General features: G+C 44.4%; 1 protein-coding gene across 1 annotated transcript in view; it reads left to right on the top strand.

The window, feature by feature from the left end:
- Positions 1-26,546, top strand: part of LOC133260349 (uncharacterized) — a 124,621-nt gene that overhangs the window by 66,550 nt on the left and 31,525 nt on the right. The window contains exon 2 of the mRNA XM_061438609.1: positions 19,351-19,655. The gene's annotated coding sequence lies outside the window, so the exon portion shown is untranslated. The remainder of the gene's footprint in view (positions 1-19,350; positions 19,656-26,546) is intronic.

Consider the following 26,546-nt stretch of genomic DNA (forward strand, 5'->3'; position numbering starts at 1 on the left):
GAGAATAACTATGCATTACATTCTCTTTTATCATATTTAAACCTTTTAATCACAGTATGGATTCCTTATTCAAAATAATAAACTATTAAACATACAAACAAACAAACATAAAAATGGACTATGTTCCTGTGTCCATCTTACCTTCTGATGTTTCTATATTGGTTCCCGTGAGTGAATGGTTGATTCTGAATGTGATTTTCTCTGAGAGCATTTATGATACGGTTGGAGGCTGTTTATGATTTAGTGGAGAGAAGCAGACTGATGGAAGCCCGTTGAAGTTGGGGAGGATGGAAATGCTCCAGAGGAAAATTCCTCCATCCTCAGTCAGGAAAGGCCTGGGAGTGATGTGTCAGTATTTGTAGTAAATCAGTTAAGAAATAAACTGGACTCTTCATCTTGACACCTGATTGGAGTGGGAGTATCTAGGGGTATTAGGAGATTTGAACTGAATTTAGAGAATTTTTTTTTTTTTTGAAGATAAGATGACTGTACACACCAGACTGACCCATGGCCACATAACTGAGATGCAGACTTTAAGAGGACTCGCTGACTTTGTTCAGTACTTGCATGCAGTGGGACAGATGAGTTGTCATTTGGCTGGTCTCATCTCACTTAACCTTTCAACAATCATGTCAAGGAATATCCCATTTTACCTGTGCAGAAATTAAGACCCCAGAGTTAGAGGTTGGTCAATTGGCCCAAGATGTCACAGATGATATGCTGAGGTCACAATATGGCACCAAGGACTCCGATTCCAAACCCTGGGCTCTACCTAACACTGCCTGGAAGAAAAGAAGCCACAAGAAACTGGCAGATAAGTATTCTAAGGTAGTGGCTGTCAGACACTGGCTACATCAGAATCTCCTGCATAGCTTTTTAAAGCACTTATTGCTACCCCCATGTTAGGGAAGTAAAATAGATAGTCTTGTTTAGGCTTCAGAGACAAAGCAACACAGGCCTCTGGCCTTGCTTCTAACCTGCCTGGACACTGCCCTGACTGTGAGTGACCGGGAGTGACTGCCTGCTGTGAGTGCAAGACTTGCAGCACCACAGATAAGATGGGAGATGAATCTTGAGATTGTTGAGCCCCTGGAGCGGGGCTGGCCAACCAAGCCCCAGGCTTGACAACATTCCAAGTTGTACAAGACAAAGAGCATTAACATGAACCCAGGCTTGCAATTTGCTCACAGATTGATGATATCAGTTTGGGTCCTGGGATTATAAGTAGGAACCCCTGAACTACAGTTTTGGAAGTCTCACGCACTGAGGAGACTCGCTGCCTGGGACCTTTTCCCAATTGGTACTCCAAATACGCTGTGACACGGGACTTCCCAGCGCTGTTTAAGTCTGAATGTTGAACCCAATTTGGTGATGTATCCTCTGCTGTTTCTATTTCTGCCTTCTTTTAATGTTAGTATATTGAAATTAAGCTCTATAATTCTCTAATAATTATTTGTATTATTTATTTGCATAAAATGTGTGGCTTATCTTGTTAACAAAGTGTTTGAACCTGAGACAAAAAGGAGAACTTTCCGGCAAAACATTAATTGGTGCTGTGAGCAGGACTTGTGAAACAAAATGCCGCTCTAATAATAATAAGATAGAGATTAAGATTGATGAAGTTTTTTTTATTCCCAGATGGGAAGATTCACCTTATTGCTCATTAGCTAACACATGGGACAGATTCACTGGATTGTGTGAGAATTGGAACTTTACATTAAAGTGGGCCAAACCTTTAAAAGTTATTGAATGTTTGTGGGTCACACTGACTGAGAAAGGATAAGAATGTGCCGTGCTGGATAAGAGGCTTGATCCTCCTTTCTGCCTCCTGTAAGGTACGTGAAGCTAACTTAAAATTGTCTAGAGAGAAGTTACAATTGGAAAATGAATTATGTGATCTGTGAGGATGGTTGTCCATGTTACCATGCCAAAATTATATTTAACTGATCAATCTTCATTTTCCTTTAGATCAGCTCTCCCTTGAGCCAGTCCACAGCCCTAACTCTCCTTTCTCTCTCCTTTCTTTGTCCACTTGCTATCTTGCTGCTGCCTTATCTGCCCCCCTTCTTCCTCTGTTTCCTTCTGTATCAGCTAATTGCTTTCTAGCTTCCTCTATTTCTCAGAGGAGAGGGGGAACCTAGCTTCCCCAACTCCTTCCCCCACTCTAGCAAGTTTCTTTTCTGCCCCTGTTGTCAGAGACAATGTGAACACCACTTGATCTATATTTTGGCTATAAAAGATGACACTTTTGGACACAGGATGGCCATGATATTCTTTAGATTCTGGAGCAAACTGATTGAAATGAAATTGTTTTTTTTACTTTGAAACTGCAAAACCAGTGCTTTTTGCATATGCAATGAAAGACAGCTAGCTGATCTGATCTGATCTGAGCTTGTTAAAAAGCCTACCTAGAAAAAAGCCTCCAGTTACCTTTGCCTGGGCTGTCCAGATGGTGCTAGTGGTAGATAAACTGACTGCCAATGCAGGAAATGCATTGAACCCATGTTCAATCCCTGGGTCAGGAAGATCCCCTGGAGGAGAGCATGGCGGCCCACTCCAGTATTCTTGCCTGGAGAATCCCATGGACAGAGGAGCCTGGTGGGCTGCATTTCATAAGGTTGCAAAGACTTGGAGATGACTGAAGTGACTCAGCACAGCAAGCGACCTTTGTCACGTCCTTGATATGCACAGCCCAATTTGTCTGTCCTCAGTTCAGTTCAGTTCAGTCACTCAGTCGTGCCCGACTCTTTGCGACCCCAAGAATCGCAGCATGCCAGGCCGCCCTGTCCATCACCAAGTCCCGGAGTTGACCCAGACTCAGGTCCATCGAGTCAGTGATGCCATCCAGCCATCTCATCCTCTGTCGTCCCCTTTTCGTCCTGCCCCCAATCCCTCCCAGTATCAGAGTCCTTTCCAATGAGTCAACTCTTCGCATGAGGTGGCCAAAGTACTGGAGTTTCAGCTTTAGCATCATTGCTTCCAAAGAAATCCCAGGGCTGATCTCCTTCAGAATGGCCTGGTTGGATCTGTCCTCAGCCTTGTCCAAATTAAAATTTCAAGTCATGGGGGGAAACAAAAAGAGAGAGACATTTTAAATCTCAAGGGGAAAACTATGAGATCTCTGTCTGGATTTATGTATTATGTCTCAGTGGACATCTTTGCTTTTGGGTCACATTGCTGAAGTTGGTTTGTAAATGAGCTCTAATTCAATTGACTTAAACAAAAGTAAGTGCTTACAAATTAAACAATTAGAAGAGAAGTTAACCTAAATGCATTTCAGGTTCAGGTGAACTAGAGATATCTGATTGCGAATCTAATTAAGACATGTCTTGAGTCATCGATATTGTGTAATACTTTCATTGTGCCTAGGCTTAATGTAAACTAACTTTGTCAACAAGGAAAGTAACTCGAGTGAAGAAACTTTAGAAACGAAAAATATAAATGAGACAAGAGCTTTTAGATAAACTCTATTAAGAATAATTCGAGTTTAGGAATGTCTGTCTAAATAGTCTCTCCAGATTGGGGTAATTTGGATTTCTAGGGTTGTGCTAAACTAAGTGATGAAAGTTTATTGAATAGCTAGGTCATTTCCAAATAAATAAGATTTTGAAACATTAATTACTGAACACTAACCTCCCCTTCGGGATTCCCAGGTGGCACTAGCGGTAAAGAACCTGCCTGACAGTGCAGGAGGAGCAGGAATATTAGGGTCAGGAAGATCCCCTGGAGGAGGAAATGGCAACCTACTCCAATATTCTTGCCTGGGAAATCCCATGGACAGAGGAGCCTGGCGGGCTACAGTCCATGAGGTCTCCAAGAGTCAGACATGACTGAAGCAACTTAGCGTGCATGATGCTATAACTTCCTCTTACAGAGAAACTAAAGAGATTTTGGACAATTAATGAATATGTTTGGTGCCATCCTGAGATGTTCTCTCTAAGAAAGCAAATGTTTTTAGAAATTATCACTGGTATTTATGTTCACTAATCTATAGAATGCTAATATAAAGGACAGTTCATGATTGCTTAAGGAAAAGAGAATGTGTTTTTAGTTAAAAAGTATGAGAAATATAATTACATTTTATTAAGAAAAAAGAAAGTAGGTCTGACTTACAGGTGGCTGTTTCTAAATGAGCAAAGTGATTAAAAAAACAAAACCAGAGAGAGACAGGTTTTATGGCAAGTAGACCCCAAGAAGAGGTTAGTGCATAATACAAATTTTCTTGAGATGTTGAACTGCCTTTGATAATGGGTTTTAAGTTTCTTTATGCCTAAAGTGATCTGTTCTATGTTTACTTTGAAATCTTTTGTTAACTTTGGCTAAGTGAATAACTGTTGTTGCATAGTGACGTAAATGATCCTATCTCACTAAGTATTATAAAACCTTTTGGTGTTTTGGCAAAACTTCCTAAAATTAAATTCTAATGAAGTTCTTTTGACCTCTAGCTCACTTTGGGGTACTTCAGAGGATCCTTGAGACTTCTCAAAGAGAGATATTAAACTACATGGGTTCATTTGACATGTTAAATTACATGGGAAGTATTGTTTAAGGAGTGATAAATCTTCTCAGGTTAAACCCTGTGGTTGATGTTACTATGGATATGCTAAAAAATATGTGGAATTCATAAACACCTGATGTATCCTGATAAAATGTTGTCAGTTATAATTCCATTTATCATAGTAAAGTGTTGCATGTCAGAGTAATGACCAGGTTGCTTTGTCAATTGCAATATAATGAGATTTTAAAAATGCCTTCTGTGGTTTTACTCTCATACCTTTGAAAGAACACTATTACTTTTTTAAGATTTATGAAGAAATCTTTCAAAGATTAACCAGATAAACAAATTTTGTTACTCACAGTGAGCTGGTACCAGACTGGAATTTGGTTTGCTCTCTCTGTTAAGAGAACAAACTTTTCTTAGAATGCAGCTTTTGATCAATAGGTTGTGAATTTCTCCTCCTTGAAGTGATTTATGTTTGTTAAAATCTTCTGTTACTTTAGTAAAGTAAATGTGCAGTATTGCACAATGATCTATGAAGATTTTGGTACATGTAGCTAAAGGTCATTCTGCTTCTACAAAGTTAACCCCTCACTGCCAGATTGTTGCTATCCTGATGTCCTTAAAACATGGCAATAGTCTGTTCCTAAACTGGGGAATTTAAAATGGGTAAGAGGTAGCTATGAATCAGTCAGGGCTATGGGAAATCCAAGATGGCCGCTTGGCTTTTCCCAGCTCCCTGACAAACCTCAGTTTTATTTGATGGGATAAAGCCTTCCCTGGCTGCAAGGTTAATGCTCTCACAAGGAAAAATGTTTATGTTTCACTAAACATTAAATTCTAGTTTTGTTACTCACTTCTGAAATGGTTCCTTGTTAAGTGTTATTGTTAAAATTTTAGTTCAGTTATTAAAAGACACGCTAATTTTGTTTCTAAAGTTTATATCAATAGTCAATCTCTGGATAAAGATCAGATGTTCCGTGATGTACAACCAGGAGATTAATACCTGGCTGTAATCATTTAACTAAGTCAGATGATCTGGGGTATACTGGGCTGTACCTAAGGAAAGTTCTTGACTTAAATTCTTGCTTGTGACCTTACTGATAACTGCGATCTATATCATTGTCTATGTCACCTGTTGCAGAAAATTGTTATCTCTTACATTACCAAGTATGTGACTGAGCCACTGATAAAATATGAGATCAATGATTATAATAATGTAACGCCAGGTATGGGAAGAAGCAACAAGAGGGAATCGTTTCCTGGCCCAAGAGGCTAGTAAGACAGGAATGGTCCAGAGACGTTTTCTATTCATAGGGCCTGGTCCTTTAATAGCACACTGAGTGGCCTGTCGATGGAATCTTCGCTAGACCTGGGAATGAGCCTTTCCAGCATCATGGGACCCGATGGCCATGAAATGCCCCCAAAACATGATCAAATCTACGGCTATGAAGGGGCCCTGCTCCCTGGAGCCTGGCACTTGCAGACTGCCACTGCAAAGATTAAATAATGGCTACTACGCTGCTGAACTTCAGCACCCCCTTAAAGGAATTCAGGGTCATATCAGAAATTAGGCACTCACTCTGTGCTCTGGGAAAAATGGGCAAAACAGGCCTTCAGATAGATGTTTTCAGGTAAAGATTTTTTTGTTTTTCCTTTTTTCTGAACCCAAACTCTTGCATCTTCTCATACCTAGAGAAACAGTAACATCATGGGCCAAAGTCTGGTCCTGGTTTCCTGGCTAGCTTTTATTCTAGGCACCTTGACAGCTCTTCTACTTGTATGCCGCTTTAACCCTCTTGTTAAGTTTGTTCTTTGAGAATGAAGCAAATGGATCTCCACGTGGTCATACAAGAATATCACCTGGCCAACACCCAAGACAGCTTCACCTGCCCTACCATTGGCCAGTAGAAACACAAAGTCATAGACTCTTGCAGCGGTGGTTAAATTATCTAGGCTTTGATAACTGTGCCCATTTACTGACAGACTGTGACAAGCCTGTGAAAGGACCAACTTCTCGAGTTTGAGAACCCCACTTATTGGAGCACTTCATCAATTACTATGAATGGACTGTTTTCCCTAAAACCTACAATATGTTCTACATTGGTGTTTATAGAAATTAAAAAGACTGCTCATGTTATTTTGTCTTATTCCTATGCTCTTTGGCCTAAACAACCCTGGGGCTAACTGTGAGGGAAATTAAATAAATGGTCTTGCTTAGGCTTCAGAGACAAAGAAAGCAGGCCTCTGACCTTGCTTCTAACCTGCCTGGACACTGCCCTGACTGTGAGTGACCAGGAATGACTGCCTGCCGTGAGTGCAAAACTTGCAGCACCGTAGATAAGATGGGAGATGAATGTGGAGATGGTTGAGCCCCTGGAGGGGCCTGGCCAACCAAGTCCCAGGCTTGACAACATTCCGAGTTGTACAAGACAAAACAAACAGCATTACCATGAACCCAGGCTTGCAGTTTGCTCACACATTGGTGATGGTATCTATTTGTATCCTGGGATTAATAGTGGAACTCTGAACTGCAATCTTTGAGGTCTCACACACAGACCAGACATGCTGCCTGGGACCTTTTCCCAAATGGGACTCCAGATGTGCTGTGACTTGGGACTTCCCAGCGCTATTTAATTCGGCATGTTGACTCCAATTTGGTGATGTATCTTCTGCTATTTCTATTTCTCTTTTAATATTAGTATATTGAAAGTAAGCTCTATAATTCTCTAATAAATATTTGGAATATTTATTTGTATAAAACGAGTGGTTTATTTTGTTAACAAATCCTTTGAACCAGAAACGAAAGTGAAAACTTTTGGCAAAACACCCTACCACCATGGTTTGGATTCAGTAGGTTTGGGCTGGCCTGGGAATTCGCATTTCTAACAAGTTCTCCAGAGATACTGATGCTCCTGTCAGGGCCTCCACTTTGAGAACTAGTACCATAAAGTAAAGAGATTAGAATAGGGGCTCTTAAGCTTTTTTGGCATTTTTAGGATCAAATATGGGAACATGACATTTACATGCTCTTTGTATTTCTTATATGTGTGTTTTATTATTTTGGACTTTAATGAAATACATTTTGGAAGCATCCACTATCTCATGTATTTTAAGAAGGAAAATGGAAATGACTTTGTGTCTGCAGGCAAATCAGAGAGTCAAGAGGGGTCAGGCACCTCAAGGTGTGGCATTCAGAAGTAGCCAGAGGACTCCCCAGAGGAAAGCCCAATCACTAGGCAGGACTCTTCTGGCCACAAGTGACAAAACTGTAACTTAAATCATTTAAAATTGTATTTGGCTTTGTATACCTGAGACTCACTCTACACAGTTGTCTCAGAACCAAGTTTCTGATTATGTTGTACAATAATGAAACCATTTACCACAGATTGGGACTTGAACCCATGTCCTGGGACTTGAAGCCAGCCAAAACCCAGTTTGGGATACGAACCCACGTGGCTGGAACTCAAATCCAGCCAAAACCCATGATACTTGGTTTCCGGACCTAATGAAACTCAGGTTCTTGATGTCTCATCACAGAAAGAATTCAGTGAGAGACAAAGTGATAGGTAAGAAGTGAATTTATTCAGATTCAGAGAGAAGGACACTCCACAGACAGAATGGTTTTTATAGGCTGGGTAATTTCACATGCTAATGAGTGGGAGGATTATTCCAACTGTTTTTGGGAAGGGGCGGAGATTTGGGCCAGCACCCACTCCTTGGTCTTTTAACGCTGCCTTGGAACTGTCAGGGCACCTTGGGTGTGTCATTTCACTTGCTGATTGAGGATCAAGGTCTTGGTCTTGCCATCTTGGTCCAATTTAATTCTCGTTTGTTGATGTTGTGCCCTTGGGGTATGTCGTTCTTGGGGTGTATCTTGAGAAGTTGTGCCCTGCCACTTTCCCTTCTGTTACAGTAACATTTTTGGAGTTAGATGCTCATGGCATTGCTTTAGAAGCTCAACAATATCAGATCTGATGTCTTTTATTTTTCACTCATGGCTCATTTACTTTTTTTTTTTTTTTCTCCCTCATTTAATCAAAGTGGCTGCTGAGACCCCAGTCATCACATCTGTGTTCTAGTATGAAAGAAGGTAGAAAGTGGAAAAGGTATGGTCTGTCTCATTGATTGTTCATATCCTTCTCTAAGGCTTTAACTGTGTCATATGATGATATCTACAGAAAGAGAAGTGGACAGAGTGAGTAGTTTACTTAGGTACATTGCCTCCCTACACAAAATGAAGATTTTGTAGTCAAAGGAAAAGGAGTGATTGACCATTAGGAAGGCACTTAATCCTACACAGCAAATTGGACAAACTGGAGAATATATTGCCTTTATGAGAAAAGCAAGAATAGAGTACCTTCAAGAAGGCTGTATGAGTCAGCTTTGTCTTCATAACAAGTCACTTGAAAATCGAGTGACTTTTAGTTTAAATTCAGACAAATCTTTACTTGATGAATCTGTGGATTGGTGACTTGGGCTGGGTTCATCTGGGAAACTCATCTCTGCTCCATGTGGTGTCACCTGGGCGTAGTGTTACTGCTAGGACCTTAGCTAGATGGCTGGGGTGTCTGGGACACCTGGGCTTTTCTTTTACCTTCCATCATGGCGTGACTGGGACCAAATGGTTTATGATGATCTTTTTCATGTCTGGCAACTGTTGCTGACTATTGGCTGGGTCATCTATCTCCAGCAGGCTGGAAGACCAAGTTCTGAAAGCAGCAAGAGAAAGTGTAGGTCCCATTGTGCAAGTGCTTTCCAAGCCTGTGCTTGCATTGCGTTTGCTGATGTCAAAGCAAGTCACTTGGCCAAGACCCAACCAAGTTAATGTGGACGGGGACTGTGCAAGGCTGTGTGTCCCAGGAGGCATGGCTTATTGGGGCCCATTATGTATTAATCCACCAAATACACCCGAGACCAAGGACCAGAATGTCTTCTTACCATGTCTTTGCCTTTCTCTGCAGGTCACCTTCATTCCTTTACACAAAGCACTTGTCCATATCTGGAACCCAGGGATCCCTTCTTCAGCTTCCCACCCAAAGGGAACAGATGTTTCCTCTTTAACTGTATTCTGAAAATCACTGGGAAGAACTTTGGCCTGCTGTGGGTCAGATGCAAACCCCAGGGTTAAGCAATTGAGATATGATCACTGGTGGTTCCCAACGGAGCCTCATATTTGGCCAGAGGTTGCAGAAGGGGCAATTTTCAGAGACATCATTCTAAAAGTGAATTGAGATCCCTCCTGGAATAATGGAGATATACTGACCAGAAAAGACAAATAGATGTGCAGTGTTGGGAGGAACCACCGAACAGAAGACCTCACAGACTCTCTTTTTTGGATAGTTTCTTTTAATATTTGTTTTGTTAGTTGATTGGGAGAGTCTGGATTTATAATAAGAACTTAAGCTAATTGAAAAATCAATTTCTATTATTCTCCAAAACATTAACTTATTAAACCAATCTACATATTTTCCTTATTTTCTTTGAAAAAATGCAGATGAACATCCACCGCTGGCCCCCGTAGGAAGCTTTCCTGGCAAATATACAACAGAGATTACATTAGTTGTCACTCACCTCTCTTTGCAATTATGTTGGGAAAACAACACAGAAAGCAAAAGAAAGGCTTGGGTCCTTTAACTGGTACATTGGTCACATCAATGAGGATCTATTTTTCCCCTCCAATCATGTAAGGAGTTTAAGAGCATGCTACCGAGGTTCCAGATCGGGATCTGTGAATATGCAGGACTTCTGGCAAAGTGAAAATGCTGGGATCACCTCTCCAGCAGGGTGTCTGATGGAGGCATTCCTGATGAGTGTCACCAAGGAAGAGTCCCAAGCATGAGTGGAGTGTACGGGCGCCCTCTTGCTTTTCAACTGGATTGAGGGATGGTTAAGAGAGGCAACCACTGGAAGTGTTGGAGAGCAGAGGGATGCTGGCCTTTGGGGAATGCTCCCTAGTTTCCACAAATAGTAGAGATTCCTGAAAGGCTTTGAGAGAGGCTCTGCTGGTAGCCATGGCGATGCTGGGTTTCTCGCATCCCCGCTGCCAGAGAATGAGTTTGTTCCCAGTTCCCAGGGGCCTTAGCTGGTGCAGCCGTGGCTTCTTTCAGAAACCTTGTAGACAGAACTGCTCAGAAGCACTTCATTAATTGGTGGAACTTGCTGCTCACTGTGTCGATGCCCTGCGGCGTTTCACAGGCGCCCCCTTCTGCCCAGCAAACCTTTGCCTGTAATTGTGGTGTCACCACTGGTAGTTAACACGCTCTGGTTCGCCTTCAAGGGGGTGTTCAGTTCTCCTTTGGATTCTTTGCTGGCACTTAGGGTCTGTTTATCAGCAGGACTGCTGAGAAGTCTCTGGGCTGTGACTTTGAATATGAAAACAGTCTGGCTTCACATATACCCAGTTCAAAATTCATGTTCCCTTCTGCCTGTATTCGTTAGTCCTGTGGTCTCCACTACCCACTGGCCTATGTGTGGATTTCTTTGAGTTTCTCCTGTCAGAGTTTTGCTTGATTTCTTGAATCTGTAGGTTTAAGTATTTTACTAAAGACTTGGGGATTTTTAAAGCCATTATTTCCCCCAGTATTTTTAGCACAATCCTCCTCCTCTAATTTTGGGACTCAAGGGACCTTAATTTTAGGATTTTTGCCTTTTATTTTTGCCTCACAGGTCCCTGTGACTTGGTTAATTTTTATTCAGTCTCCTTTCTCTTTGTTGTTTAGAGTGGATGAGTTCTCTTGATCTATTTTCAGGTTCACTGTTTTCTCTGTCATCTCAGTGTCCATCTAGTGTGTATATGTCTATATGTACACATATGTAGATATGGTTGTTACACCTTACCTTTCTAAAATTTCCATTCCAGTCTTTATTTCTCTGCTGAGATTTCCTGTATTTCCAGTCATTGTGAGAATATTCCCTACTGCTTGCTGTGGCATTTTAAAAAGTCTTTGCAGAAAATGATGAGATCAGTGTGTTACTTTGCTCAGTTTGCCCTGACAGAGCGCCATAGACTGGGTGCTTTAAACAACAGAAATTAGTTTTCTCGAAGTTCTGGTGCTGGGCGTCCAAGGTTAAGGCACTACCAGCAGGTTTGGTGTCTCCCTGCCTTACAGACAGCTGCTTTCCTGCTGTGTCTCATGTGGGCTTTCACATGGTACGTGGGCAGCCCTGGTGTCTCTGTGTGTGTGATTTTTTTCTTCTTATAAGGACACTGAGTAGATTGAATTAGAGCCAACCCCAATGGCTTATCTTGACTTAATCTCCTTTTAAGGACTCTGTCTCCAAATGTAGTCACATCAGAGGTACTGGTGGTTGGGGCTTCAGTGCCTGAATTTGGGGGCCACACACTGCAGGTCATAACCCCTGTCATCTTGAGGTCGCTGTCTGTTGCTGGTCTTTTCTTAGTGGATGGAGGACTTCCTGGATCTTCATATGCTGAGTAATCTTGAATTGAACAATATCCTGCGCATTTCACATGTTACATTGGGAGACTCTTGACCTCACTTCAGATCAGATCAGATCAGATCAGATCAGTCGCTCAGTCGTGTCCGACTCTTTGCGACCCCATGAATCGCAGCGTGCCAGGCCTCCCTGTCCATCACCAACTCCCTGAGTACACTCAGACTCACGTCCATCGAGTCAGTGATGCCATCCAGCCATCTCATCCTCTGTCGTCCCCTTCTCCTCTTGCCCTCAATCCCTCCCAGCATCAGAGTCTTTTCCAATGAGTCAACTGTTCGCATGAGGTGGCCAAAGTACTGGAGTTTCAGCTTTAGCATCATTCCTTCCAAAGAAATCCCAGGGCTGATCTTCAGAATGGACTGGTTGGATCTCCTTGCAGTCCAAGGGACTCTCAAGCATCTTCTCCAACACCACGGTTGAAAAGCATCAATTCTTCGTCACTCAGCCTTCTTCACAGTCCAACTCTCACATCCATACATGACCACAGGAAAAACCATAGCCTTGACCAGACGGACCTTTGTTGGCAAAGTAACATCTCTGCTTTTGAATATGCTATCTAGGTTGGTCATAACTTTCCTTCCAAGGAGTAAGCGTCTTTTAATTTCATGGCTGCAGTCACCATCTGCCGTGATTTTGGAGCCCAGAAAAATTATGTCTGACACTGTTTCCGCTGTTTCCCCGTCTATTTCCCATGAAGTGATGGGACCAGATGCCATGATCTTTGTTTTCTGAATGTTGAGCTTTAAGCCAACTTTTTCACTCTCCACTTTCACTTTCATCAAGTGGCTTTTTAGTTCCTCTTCACTTTCTGCCTTAAGGGTGGTGTCATCTGCATATCTGGGTTATTGATATTTCTTCCGGCAATCTTGATTCCAGCTTGTGCTTCTTCCAGTGCAGCGTTTCTCATGATGTACTCTGCATATAAGTTAAATAAACAGGGTTACAATATACAGCCTTGACATACTCTTTTTCCTACTTGGAGCCAGTCTGTTGTTCCGTGTCCAGTTCTAACTGTTGCTTCCTGACCTGCACGCAAATTTCTCAAGAGGCAGATCAGGTGGTCTGGTATTCCCATCTCTTTCAGAATTTTCCACAGTTTATTGTGATCCACACAGTCAAAGGCTTTGGCATAGTCAATAAAGCAGAAATAGATAAATCCTGTCAAAACATAAATATTCGTGTTTATCAGGCAAGTGACCTGGTTCGGTTCAGGCTACAAGTTCCAATCTGACAATTAGGATAGTGAAGAACAGAAAGAAGCAAGCTGTGAGTGCTTGAGTCTCTTTAATGGGAAGAATAGAGGTCTGGGAAAAAACATAAATTGTGTTATTCCTTGGTGACCATGTGGTGTCACTGTTGGCATGAGACAGCTTAGTGCAGTCATTTCCAATATAGGGTGTGTACATTCTAGGGATGTGCAAGGTTGTCCCTTAAGGTGCCTGAAGAAAACGTTTTGTTGTTGTTTAGGTGCTGTCATGTCTGACTCTCTGTGACCCTGTGCACTGTAGGCTGCCAGGCTCCTCTGTTCGTGGGATTTCCCAGGCAAGAACGCTGGAGTGGGTTACCGTTTTCTTCTCCAGGGGCTCTTGCCCACAAGGGATTGAAGTAGTGTCTCCTGCATTGGCACACGGATTATTTTTACCACTGAGGCACCAGGTTTTAGAACTCCAATTTCTATTTAGTTTTTAATCTTGAGAAAATAGAAATACACCAAACTTTGCTAGTATTGAATATATGATCGATACTGGCTCTGTCACTCAGTCACGAGAGTGGGTGATTCTGTGTCAATGGTTTGCAAGGAAAGTGTGAGCTCTGTGACTCAGAGTTATTGATGGCCTCCTTATTCTGAACATACAGTGATATGTTCTAGTTTACATGTTCTTGGTCAAATGGATTTATACACTGCATTACTGATTATGATAAATGAACACTCTTAAAATGTGCAAGTGACTTAAAATATTTTCTGCAAAGAATCTACTGGTCAAGATGATCCTAATAATTTAGGTCAATACTAACAACAATGAAACAATGGAAGAAAAGCATAGCCCCTCTGGGTTTGAACTCTTTCTTAGATATATTGTGAGCTAAAAGCAATAGCTATTGGTGCTGTGTTATCTAGCACCAGTTTTTTTGGACAAAATATGCCCACTTAACCAATCTTTTTGAAATAAAAGTGACATTTTTGACAATAAATGAGAAAATAATGGCTTTAAAAAAAAAAAAAAAAAAACCTCATGCTTTGGAGAAAGTATTTTGAAAGCATATATAAAAAAAATTTCCATCACTATGGGGCTTTTGTTCCTGATTAAGACTGATTCATTTTACCTGTAAAACTCTCATATTTCAATGTTAATAATGCTTTGAAAATGCATTTTCTAATTTCCTAAAAAACTGTCCAAATGAATACTTCAGGTAGGCTTTAAGGTCATCTGTAGAAAATATAAATACTACATACCTTTTTTAATTTGTAAAAAAAGAGATTAACATTATAGAAGATGGAAATTCATTGATCAAATATAAGACTTATATGAAAGTGAAAGTTGCCCAATCGTGTCCAACTCTTTGTGACCCCATGGACTATACAGTCCATGGAATTCTCCAGGCCAAAATACTGGAGTGGGTAGCCTTTTCCTTCTCCAGGGCATCTTCCCAACCCAGGGATCAAACCCAGGTCTCCCGCATTGCAGGTAAATTCTTTACCAGCTGAGTCACAAGAGAAGCCCAAGAATACTGGAGTGGGTAGCCTATCCCTTCTCCAGGGGATCTTCCTGACCATGGAATCGAACTGGGGTCTCCTGCATTGCAAGCAGATTCTTTACGAACTGAGCTGTCAGAGAAGCCCCAAGACTTGTATATGGATATACTTTTCCATAAGGACCTGTGTTTCTTTGTGATGTATATTTTTCAATTAGACAGCTATTAAAAACCAAAAGAGATTTAGAACCAAGCCATCAAACCACTGTTTCACAAAGCTTTATACCCAGGCTTTAAAAAGCAGTGGTACATGTTCAATTATACTTTCTTGCTAAAGTTTTAGGTAAGACAGGAAAGTTTACATCATTAATCAGTACACTAAAATAAAATTTATTTAGCTCATATTTCTCATTTTCTTTAAAGTTTATTTTTGTATATTTTCTTATAGACACAATCACAGTTAATTTTGGTGTTTTATGCACTTTCTTGTGTACCAGGTACTGTTACAAATGCTCTACTTCTATTAATTAGCTTAACTCTCACAGCACCTAACATATATATATATATATACTATTGTCCCCATTTAAAGAATTAGGAAGCTGAAGAACAGATAGGATAAGAAACTGGCATAGGAACAACTAGCTAATATGTGACAGACTCATGATTTATTAGTATAGTAATGCATATATTGAATTTATACATGAACTATTACATTTTAAGACCAACAAACAGACCAATAGACGTATAGGATTAAAATTTAGAGACTATTTGTTTAATGTTAATAGGCATGGTGGTGACAAAAGACTGTGTTCACAGGAAATTCAATCCAACATCATTATGGTCTATTTAGCATTTATAAAACATATGCACGGTCTTATTTAATTCCCATAGCTTCCCTTGTGGATCAACTGATAAAGAATCTGCCTGCAGTGCGGGAGACCTGGTTGCGACACCTGGGTTGGGAAGATCTCCTGGAGAAGGGAAAATTAGGAGAAGTCTCCTAATTTTTTGATATTCAAGTAATTTTCTGTAAAGTCTTTCAAGTCACCATTCTGTCATCAGCCTTGTAAATTTATCTTCATTTGTTCACTAGAGTAACTCTTCCATACAAGCGCTTTTCTAAGTATCTGAACTGTGTTTTGACATCATGAAATCCTGCATCATTTGCAAGAAGTGCAATTCTGTTCTGAAATAGATTTGCTCTTGTGTTTCATAGTGAAAATAGTTGTTTACAGGTACTAACCAGTGAATGCTACCTCACTTGCCTCAATGCATTAGGAGATCTTTGTGTTACGTAGGGAGGGATGTGAAATGGAGACTAATTTTTGTAAATTGTCAGTTGTGTAGTGAATATATTTTACAGAACTAAACTGTCAGTTTGGGGTTTCTGATGTTAAATAATCAGATAAAGATAAGTTGTTGTTGTTAAGTCCACGAGAATAGGTATGTTCTTCAGAGTAAAGTGCTTTGTGAGAAGTGGAAAGAAAACCAAAGTACACATGAGGCCCCTGACTTTTAGAGTTGAGGACAAAAATGTTGAATGTTCCTGTGTGGGAGAATGAATTTTCAAAGAATTATGAGAAGAATTTTACTAATGAAAACAGGTATTAAATAAAAATTTTCAGTTTAGTTTCTCAGGAAGACTGATTAGGGAGGAAAGAGAACTATGAGATGTGGTGTAATTCTCTAAGGAAGAAAGAGGACAAGAGGCTGATAGACAGGAAGGGAACTTGGGTTTCAATTTCTTTTCAAATGAGAGCTAAGAGATGTGTCTCCCATTGGGCTCACATTGTCACACATGTTCTTATTTTTGTGTGCAGATTTTTTGCAGAGAGACAGTTAGAGACCATACAAAGCTTCTCAGTTTTGAATTTATATTGAACACTACAGTCTCTCCATGTTTCCTGTCCCATGAACTACTCCTGCAGGGCTTTTGTCACAGCTGGCATCCACCCACCTTGATGTTAGTTAGTAACAGCTGAGAGTATTTCCCCTTGGCTGCTACTGAGGCTAAGTTGCTTCAGTCGTGTCCGACTCTGTGCGACCCCATGGATGGCAGCACACCAGGCTCTGCTGTCCCTGGGATTCTCCAGGCAAGAACACTGGAGTGGGTTGTCGCTCAGTTGTGTCCTGCTCTTCGCCACCCCATGGACGGCAGCCTACCAGGCTCCTCTGTCCATGGGATTTTCCAGGCAAGAGTACTGGATGGGTTGTCATTGACTGAACTGACTGAACTGAACTGAATCTAAGTTTTCCAAATGCCCCCTGACATTTTTAAACTGTTTCTCTATTAATTCAAATTCAACATAAAAATGTCAAACATATCACTGCCCTTCTAAATATTACTTTCCCATTTCTCAATGTCATTGTACATCCACAATATTATATATCAATTATATTTCAGTAAATCTGCAAACATTACAGAGTGCATCCACCACTTTAAAAAAAAGAAGAAAGCAAAGAAGGGATTTGACAGTTTGGCAGGAGCCAGCGGCTCAACCTGCCTCTCTCTCTTAGTTTACTCACTTTCCTGGTCCCTCAGTCCCCGATATCTGTTTATATCAGGTGTTGGCAAACTTTTTTCCACAAAGGCCAGGTGGTGACTAGTTCAGGCTTTGCAGGTTATATGGTCTCTGTCACAACTGCTTTCTGCAGTTTTAACAAGTAACAAAAAAAATTTTTTTTAATGAATATAGTAGCTGTAGATAATTTGTAAACAAATAAACATGGTTGTGTTCCAATAAAACTTTATATGTAAGAACAGTTGTTGAGTCAGATTTGACCCATGAATCATACTTGCTGTTCCTTGGTCTATTTCCAGTGGTAGACTTTGTGCTTTTTAGATCAATTTATACTTGAATCATCATTGATACTTTGGAATAAGACTGGTAAACATTTAGAACAGTATTCGTCAAACTGGCAGTTCACTGGAAGACTGGAGAACTGTGTTAAGAATGTAGATTCCTGAGTCCTGCTCCTAAAGATTCGAATACAGAATGTCTGGGGAAGAGCCTCAGCATCTGTACTTCTAGCCCCTGGCTCTATATATATATACAACAGAGTTTGAAAACTGTAAGTGTATGGCTTCAATAGATAATTTTGCAAAGACATCACATGAAATAAATCTCTGTGTAATTTGTTTAACCCACAACCCTAACTCCACGCGAGAGCCTCTGGTTTAACAAACAGACTATCCATTCCATCTCCAAACCTCGTGTCATTGTACCCTTTCCTGTTTTATTTAGAGGCAGACACATTTAAGTGAAAATAATTGCCATCAGAATACTAATATGCCATAAGCTGATGTCAGGATATTTATTCAACAGAATGCAATTACCAGTAAAATGTTATGTTCTAAATGGCATGGCTATAATCCAGTGTAGGCTTTTTAACCCCGGGTGATTTTTGTTTCATTTGATTTGTGATGAGTGGCAACCAGCATGGTTGCTGGGGGCTGGCAAAGCAAGAATAAAGGGGAAATAGCCCCATGGCCCCTACAGGCAGTTTTCAACTGCAGTATGCCACTAAATCTCCATCACCACCGGGTGGCTCTACATGATTCCGTTGTTAATTGAATTTTTCCCCAAGTAGAATGAGGGCTTGTTTTGCATCAACACAGTTCCATTGTCTGATGATTGTTGTTGGTAATGTCAACTAAACTTAAGATATTTCAGCATCCACATGCACAGGCATCATTGCTGTGACTTTGGAGTAAGAGTGGGGAAGTGCACAGAAGGACAGCACACAGAAGACGTGGTACTATGCTCACTACGCTGGTGTGGACGAGATGGTTGGGAAGGTCTCTGCACAGTCACGATAGTATCCCCTTCCTGGTGCGTCGCATCCAGAGCTGCATGAGGTTGTTGTTTAGTTGCTCAGTTGTGTCCAACTCCTTTGCAACCCCATGGACTGTAGCCCGCCAGGCTCCTCTGTCCATGGGATTTTCTAGGCAAGAACACTGGAGTGTGTTGCCATTTCCTTCTCCAGGGGACCTTCCTGACCCAGGGATTGAACACTCAGACCCATGTCTCCTGCATTGGCAGGAAGATTCTTTATGGCTGAGCTACCAGGGAAGCTCCAAAAGGGTTTACGAGGTTGACACATTTTATTACTAGTGAGGTAGACTTTGACCATGTGTTTAAGGTGGTGTCTGTGAGGTTTCTCCAATGTAGATTTAAAGTTCAACTTTGTAATTAATAAGCATCTTGTAGGGAGATACTCCCAAGGCTTTGTGAATTAGTGAGTTGGATTTCAGGAAATATCCAAAATGAACACATTTAACTCTGTGCATATGAATGATGTATATCAGAGTAATCGATGACTGAAAGTGGTTATCTTGTGAACGAATCTTAAAGTCCCTCATTTGAGATAGAAGGGTTCACCTAAAAGCCAGCTGAGAATGTCATCTCAGATGTGGGATGACCAGCAGCCCAGCCCAGCCCATCTCCTCACCTCAGATTGCTTTATTTCTTCCTGACTGCCTTTAGTATGTACCATGTATCCAGAGTTCGTTGCTCTCTGATTACATTTGTGTTATAGTAGAGGAGGAATCCATTCAAGTCTTCCTCTCTTTCCCACCCAATTAACATAATTGTAGTTTGGTGTGTCGATGTCTGTTTTTCTCCCCCTCTGCAGTGAGAGATCTGTTTTCACTAACTTGGCCCATGGTTTTTTGTTTTTTTTTTCCCCTGATACAGAACTGAGAAACAGTAATGAAGAAATGAGAAGAAAGGGGAAGGATCCTTGCATACTGGGCCAGTTCCTAGGCTCCCATTTGCTAGAGAATCCAGGTGAAGAGAAGAAAAAAGAAAAAAAAAGAAAAAAGTCAATGACACTGTTGATACACAAAACAAAGAGCTAAGAGCTGAGAAGAAAAGCAGAGAGCCTGATTGACTTAGAATCTTGTAGACCATTTTGTGATTACCCCAGGAGATGGCTCGCGGGCGAGTGGCCAGAGTGCTCTGCATCTTGGTAGTGAAGAAATGCAGTCAGCAAGTGACAGGTAAGCACACAAGAGCCCACGGAACGGTGCAGCTGATGCCTCTGAGAGGGTGTGCCCCCAGAGCCAGGCCTCTGGGAAGAAGACCCTGTTCCAGTCACCCCTGTGTTCAGTGGCTCCTTGAACCAGGGAACCAGGGAACGCTGACAAATCTAGTATTTTTGATAGTCAGCCAGTCCCTGTGTTCAAACCCACACAGCAAAAAAATTAAGATAAAAGAGGGACTTCCCTGGTGGTCCAGTAGTTAAGACTTCACCTTCCTGCACAGCGGGTTGCAGGTTCAATGCCTGGTTGGGGAGCAAAGATTCCACATGCTTCCAGGTGGAAAAACCAGATATAAAACAGAAGCAATATGGTAACAAGTTCAGTAGACTTTAAAAATGATCCACATCAAAAAATTTTTAAACATCTCACACATCAGGGCCCTTCCCCATGGGAGAAGGAGAGAACCCAACTCCTGTGGGACATTCAAGACCTCATCTGCATGGGGACCTGACCACACCACACACCGGCTGGTTCACAGGACTTATTAGCCTATCCCAGACATCCCTGTCCCTTTAACACTGGCTGCAGGGATCAAAAGTTCCTTTTGACCCTTCTGAAAATATTAGGTAATGTCAGTGCAGGGGGATAATACACTCTTTCTGCATGTCTGCCCTGGAGTGCAGCAGTTGTTGCTCTTGGGAATGATTGTGCTAATTCTTAGGTCTTAAGGCCAAGTACTACATGACAACACACTTCTATAACCAGAGAGAAGGCAATACAGAGTGTGATGTATCTTTCTGGAGCATAAAGTTTATTAAGACTATGAAGAACCAAGGAGATGACAAGCATTATCCCCTCCCCAGCAAGATGAAAGACAGAAGTATGGGAGGTGGGGGACATGCCCCAGGGCACAGTCCAGTCTCTGAAGTTTCACCCAGCAGGGGAGGAGGGGCAGCCAGGCCAGGGTGGTGCCTCTTCTGGTCGCCCAGATCACTCCAGAGCATCCTCTGAGCTGGCCAGGGTTTTGGATAGGAGGCTTTCCTGAAGGCGGTAGAGGTGCTGGATTTGAATCCCGTCATCCAGGTGGGAACATGACCAGGTCCCAGGGAGCTTTGCAGGTCATCCATTTTCTTTGTCAGGTATCACTGTATTATTAGTCCTCATGCTGGGCAGCCCACAGCAAATACATTTAGAGAGACATCTCCAGATTCTCCCAGCCACCCTCTTCTTTTTCTGGGTGAGGCCAGAGGGAGTGACTGGGGACATATTCTCGGGCTGCCCAACAAGGGTCGAGCTTCCCACATCAGGCACCTCCGGGCGGCAGTGGCTTCCTTCAGGGACTTTACCGCTGATGTCATGGGTGCCACTGGTGTTGCAGGTGTCACAGGTGCTGATGGTGTCACGGGTGCTGCAGGCGTCACAGGTGAGGCTGGTACCTCTGGTATTGCAGCTGTCACAGGTGCTGATGGTGTCACGGGCGTCTCTGGTGCCACGGGTAACGATGGTATCACGGGTGTGGCTGCTGTCACGCCTGCTGCAGGGGTCGCAGGTGAGCCTGGTCCTGCACGTGTCGTGGTGTTCACCGGCATGATCGGTGGCTCAGGGGCTGCTGGCATCGCGTGTGTTGCAAGTGGAGGGGGCTGGGCTGGGGTTGATGGTCCTCGCTTCCGGGCAGGGTGGGGGAGTGGCAGGCTCTCTGGCCTTCTCCGTTGACTCCTGGTTCTCCTGCTGCTGAATGATCTCCCAAAGCCAGGCAGGAATAAGCATGGACATCTCAGGGCTGGGGGTAGGCTTATGTTCTTGGCTGCTGAGGTCGGAGGAAACGGCCGGCCTCACAGTGATGGTGCGGGCCCTCACCTTGGGTTCATTCATGTCACTGCCGCTGCTTATGTCTAAGCCCTGGAGTTGGTCCCTGCACCAGCCCAGTATTGTCTCCACTGTCATCCCAGGGTGCTCTTCACAGGCTGGCGGGAGTGGCTCCTCCTGGCCCAGGTTCACCCATGGATGCTGCCAAACATCTTCTAAAGTACCTCTGTTGGTGGGTTGAGTGTTAGCATTCTGTCTAGTAAGTCTATTATCTTGTTAGATAGATATTTGGGCGCATGGTAGTGACCCCTAAGCACACGCTGCCACAGGTCCCAGAAACCTTGTCCCCGGAAGGGGAAGGATCCAGTTACCATGGTGTACAGGATGCCACCGAGGCTCCACACACCCTCCTCTAGGCCTGTATAAGGCCTCCCCAGGAAGAGTTCTGGGGCCATGAACGTGGGGCTGCCGCAAAATGTCTAGCTTCTTTTGTGGGTGCCACTGGTTGCTAAGGCCGAGGTCGGAGATCTTGGCATTGTTGTTGGCGCCGAGGAGAAGGTTGCCCAGCTTCAAATCCCGGTGCACCACGCCCAGCTGGTGGCAGTGCTGCAGAGCCGAGACCCGCTGGTGAAACGGGCTTCGGGCTACCCCTCTGTCAAGCGTCCTTTGGCCTCCAAGTAGGTGAACAAGTCTCCTCCACTGACGTACTCCATTACTATAAATAGAGCCTCCTCAGTATCAAACACTTCTAGTAGTTTCACAATATTCGGGTGGTTTACGGTTTTTAGCTTAATAAATTCTTGATTTTCTTCCTTGAGACTGGAGGAGCTCTCATTTCTCTTTTGAATGACCTTGATATGGCTACCACCTCCTTGGTCTGAACATGCCGGGCCAACTTCACTTTGGCGAATTGGCCTTCACCAATTGTGTGAAGGATCTCATGATTCTCAATATGAGCCACCTTCCTAGCGGAGATGGCCATGAGGTCCTGCATCCTTAACTATACTAACTACCACTAAGCTATACTAATTACCTAACTGTACCACCTATACCAGTAACTATACGAAGTACCACTAAGACCTTACCAAGAATGCTAACTGTTCTAACAATACTGAGTATGCTAACAGTGCTATACAAGTATTCTATTCCTCACAACTATACTAATTGTGATAAGTCTAACTATGCTAATAAACTATTAACTATACCAACTTAGGAGTGAACCAAGAGAAGATCCAAGGTGTTGGCAACACCTGTCCCCTCCCCACCAACATGATAGAAGCTTGAGGGATGCGGGACATGCCCCAGGGCACAGTCCAGTCTCTGAAGTTTCACCCAGCAGGGAAGGAGGGGCAGTCGGGCCAGGGTGGTGCCTCTTCTGGATGCCCAGACCACACTAGAGCATCGTCTGAGCTGGCCAGGATTTTGGATAGGAGGCTTTGCTTTAGGTGGTGGGGGTGATGGATTTGAATCCCATCATCCAGCTGGGAACATGATCAGGTCCTGGGGAGCTTGGCAGGTCATCCATTGGCTGTTTCTGGTAGCACTTTATTAATAGCCCTCTTGCTGTGCAGCCCAAACAAATATACTCAGACAGACATCTCCAGATTCTCCCAGGCACTCCCTTCTTTTTCTGGGTGAGGTCACGGGGAGTGACTGGGGACATATTCTCGGGGTGCCCAAAAAGAGCGGAGCTTGCCGCGCAAGGCACATGCGGAAGGCAGTGGGTTTCTTCTGCAACTTTACCGTCGGTGTCATGGGTGCCATTGGTGTTGCAGGAGTCACAGGTGCCGTGAGTGCCCTCAGTGTTGCGGGTGCCCCTGGTGTCACGGGTGATAGTGGCAGAAGTATCATGGATGGTGCGGTCACCAAGGGGGCCACGGGTGCCTCTGGGGTCACGGGTGCCTCTGGGGTCACGTGCGAGGCAGGTGTCACTGGTGATGCAGGTATCGTGGGTGTCACGGGTGTCATCAATATTGCATTCCCCAGTGGCCTCCTGGGTGCTTAGGGCTTCATAGGTGGGCTGGTGTACCAGGTGTGGCTTGTGTCACGGCTGGTGCAGGCATCACAGATGAGGCTGGTACCTGTGGTATCGCAGCTGTTGCAGGTGCTGATGGTGTCACAGGCGTCTCTGGTGCCACGGGTAACGCTGGTGTCACGGGTGTGGCTGCTGTCACGCCTGCCGCAGGTGAGCCTGGTCCCGCACGTGTCCTGGCGGTCACTGGCATGATCTGTGGCTAGGGCGCTGCTGGCATCGTGGGTGTTGTGAGTGGAGGGGGCTGGGCTGCGGGTAACGGTCCTTGCCTCCGGGCAGGGTTGGGGTGTGGCAGGTTCTCTGGCCTTCTCCCTGACTCCTGGTTCTCCTGCTGCTGGATGGTCTCCCAAATTCAGTCGGGTTTAAGCATGGGCATCTCAGGGCTTGGCGCGAGGTGTATGTTCTTCGCTGCTGAGGTCAGAGGAAAAAGCTGGCCTCACAACGATGGCGCGGGCCCCCATGCAGGGATCATTCACGTGCACGCTATCAATACCACTGAGTACGTCGAAGCCCTGGATCTGGTCCCTCCACCAGCCCAGGATCATCTCACACTTTCTAATCATGACATTTGTCCACTGGGGAGACCTGTCTACCACCTGGAGGCCACAGGCTGCATGACGGAGGCAGAGGCCCGATGCCCAGGAGGTAACCTTGGTGGGAGTGCTCTTCACAGGCTGGCGGGAGTGGCTCCTCCTGGCCCATGTTCACACATGGACGCTGGCAAACATCACCTAAAGTACCTCTGTTGTTAGGTTGAGCATTTGAATTCTTCAGAGTAAGTCTATTATCTGATTGGATATGTATTTGGGCACATGCTACTGCCCTCTAAGCACACGCTGCTGGAGCTCCCAGAAATCTTGTCCCCCAAAGAGGAGGCGTCTAGTTACCATGGTGTACAGGACGCCGTCGAGGCTTCACACGTCCACGGCTGGGCCTGCCTAAGGCATCCCTAGGAAGCATTCTGGGGCCATGAACGCGGGGCTCCCGCAGAAGGAGTCTAGCTGCTTTCCTGGGTGCCACTGGTTGTTAAGCCAAAGTCGGAGAGCTTGACGTTGTTCTTCGAATCAAGGAGGAGGTTGCCCAGCTTCAAGTCCCCGGGCACCACACCGCGCTGCTAGCAGTTCTGCAGAGCTGAGTCCAGCTGGAGGAACTGGCCTTGGGCCTCCGCCTCTGTCTTTGGCGTCCTTGAGGGTGAACAAGTCTGCCCCGCGGAGGAACTCAATTACTATAAACACAGTCTCCTCAGTGTCAATCACTTCCAGGAGGTTGACAACATTCGGGTGGTTTAAGATTCTCATGCTGTTAACCTCTCAAAACAGTTCCGGGATGCTGGCGAAGCTCTGATTTGTCTTGGTAATGGCCTTGATGGCTACCACTCCTGTGGTCAGAACACGGCGGGCCAACTTCTCATTGACAACGTGGCCTTCAACGACTGTGTGAAGGAACGCATACATTTCAATATGAGCCACCTTTTTAACAGACATGGACATGAGGTCCTGAATCCCTAACTATACTCACTACCACTAAGCTATACTAATTACCTAACTGTACCAACTATACCAGTAACTATACGAAGTTCCACTAAGCCATCACCAAGAATGCTAACTGTACTAACAATACTGAGTATGCTAACAGTGCTATACAAGTATTCTATTCCTCACCACTATACTAATCGTGATAAGTCTAACTATGCTAATAAACTATTAACTATACCAACTCAGGAGTGAACCAAGAGAAGATCCAAGGTGTTGGCAACACCTGTCCCCTCCCCACCAACATGACAGACAGAAGCTTGAGGGATGCGGGACATGCCCCAGGGCACAGTCCAGTCTCTGAAGTTTCACCCAGCAGGGAAGGAGGGGCAGTCGGGCCAGGGTGGTGCCTCTTCTGGATGCCCAGAGCACTCTAGAGCATCATCTGAGCTGGCCAGGATTTTGGACTGGAGGCTTTGCTTTAGGTGGTGGGGGTGCTGGATTTGAATCCCATCATCCAGGTGGGAACATGACCAGGTCCTGGGGAGCTTGGCAGGTCATCCATTGGCTGTTTCTGGTACCACTTTATTATTAGCCCTCTTGCTGGGCAGTCCAAGCAAATATACTCAGACAGACACCTCCAGATTCTCCCAGGCACTCCCTTCTTTTTCTGGGTGAGGCCACGGGGAGTGACTGGGGACATATTTTCAGGGTGTCCAAAAAGTGGAGCTTGCCACACCAGGCACATGCGGGAGGCAGTGTGTTTCTCCTGCAACTTTATCGCCGGAGTCATGGGTGCCATTGGTGTTGCAGGAGTCACAGGTGCCGTGAGTGCCCTCAGTGTTGCGGGTGCCCCTGGTGTCACGGGTGTTAGTGACAGAAGTATCATGGATGGCGTGGTCACCACGGGGGCCATGGGTGCCTCTGGGGTCATGGGTGCCTCTGGGGTCACGTGCGAGGCTGGTGTCCCTGGTGATGCAGGTATCGTGGGTGTCACGGGTGTCATCAATATTGCATTCCCCAGTGGCCTCCTGGGTGCTTAGGGCTTCATAGGAGGGCTGGTGTACCAGGTGTGGCTTGTGTCACGGCTGGTGCAGGCATCACAGATGAGGCTGGTACCCGTGGTATCGCAGCTGCCGCAGGTGCTGATCGTGTCACGGGCGTCTCTCATGTCACGAGTTATGCTGGTGTCACAGGTGTGGCTGCTGTCACGCCTGCCGCAGGTGAGCCTGGTCCCCCACGTGTCGTGGCAGTCACTGGCGTGATCTGTGGCTAGGGCGCTGCTGGCATCGTGGGTGTTGTGAGTGGAGGGGCTGGGCTGCGGGTAACGGTCCTTGCCTCCGGGCAGGGTTGGGGTGTGGCAGGCTCTCTGGCCTTCTCCCTGACTCCTGGTTCTCCTGCTGCTGGATGGTCTCCCAAATTCAGTCCGGTTTAAGCATGGGCATCTCAGGGCTTGGCGGGAGGTGTATGTTCTTGGCTGCTGAGGTCGGAGGAAACAGCTGGCCTCACAACGATGGCGCGGGCCCCCATGCAGGGTTCATTCACGTGCACGCTGTCACTACCACTGAGTACGTCGAAGCCCTGGATCTGGTCCCTCCA

The sequence above is a fragment of the Bos javanicus genome, chromosome 14, assembly GCF_032452875.1.
Source record: "Bos javanicus breed banteng chromosome 14, ARS-OSU_banteng_1.0, whole genome shotgun sequence".
Lineage (NCBI taxonomy): Eukaryota > Metazoa > Chordata > Mammalia > Artiodactyla > Bovidae > Bos > Bos javanicus.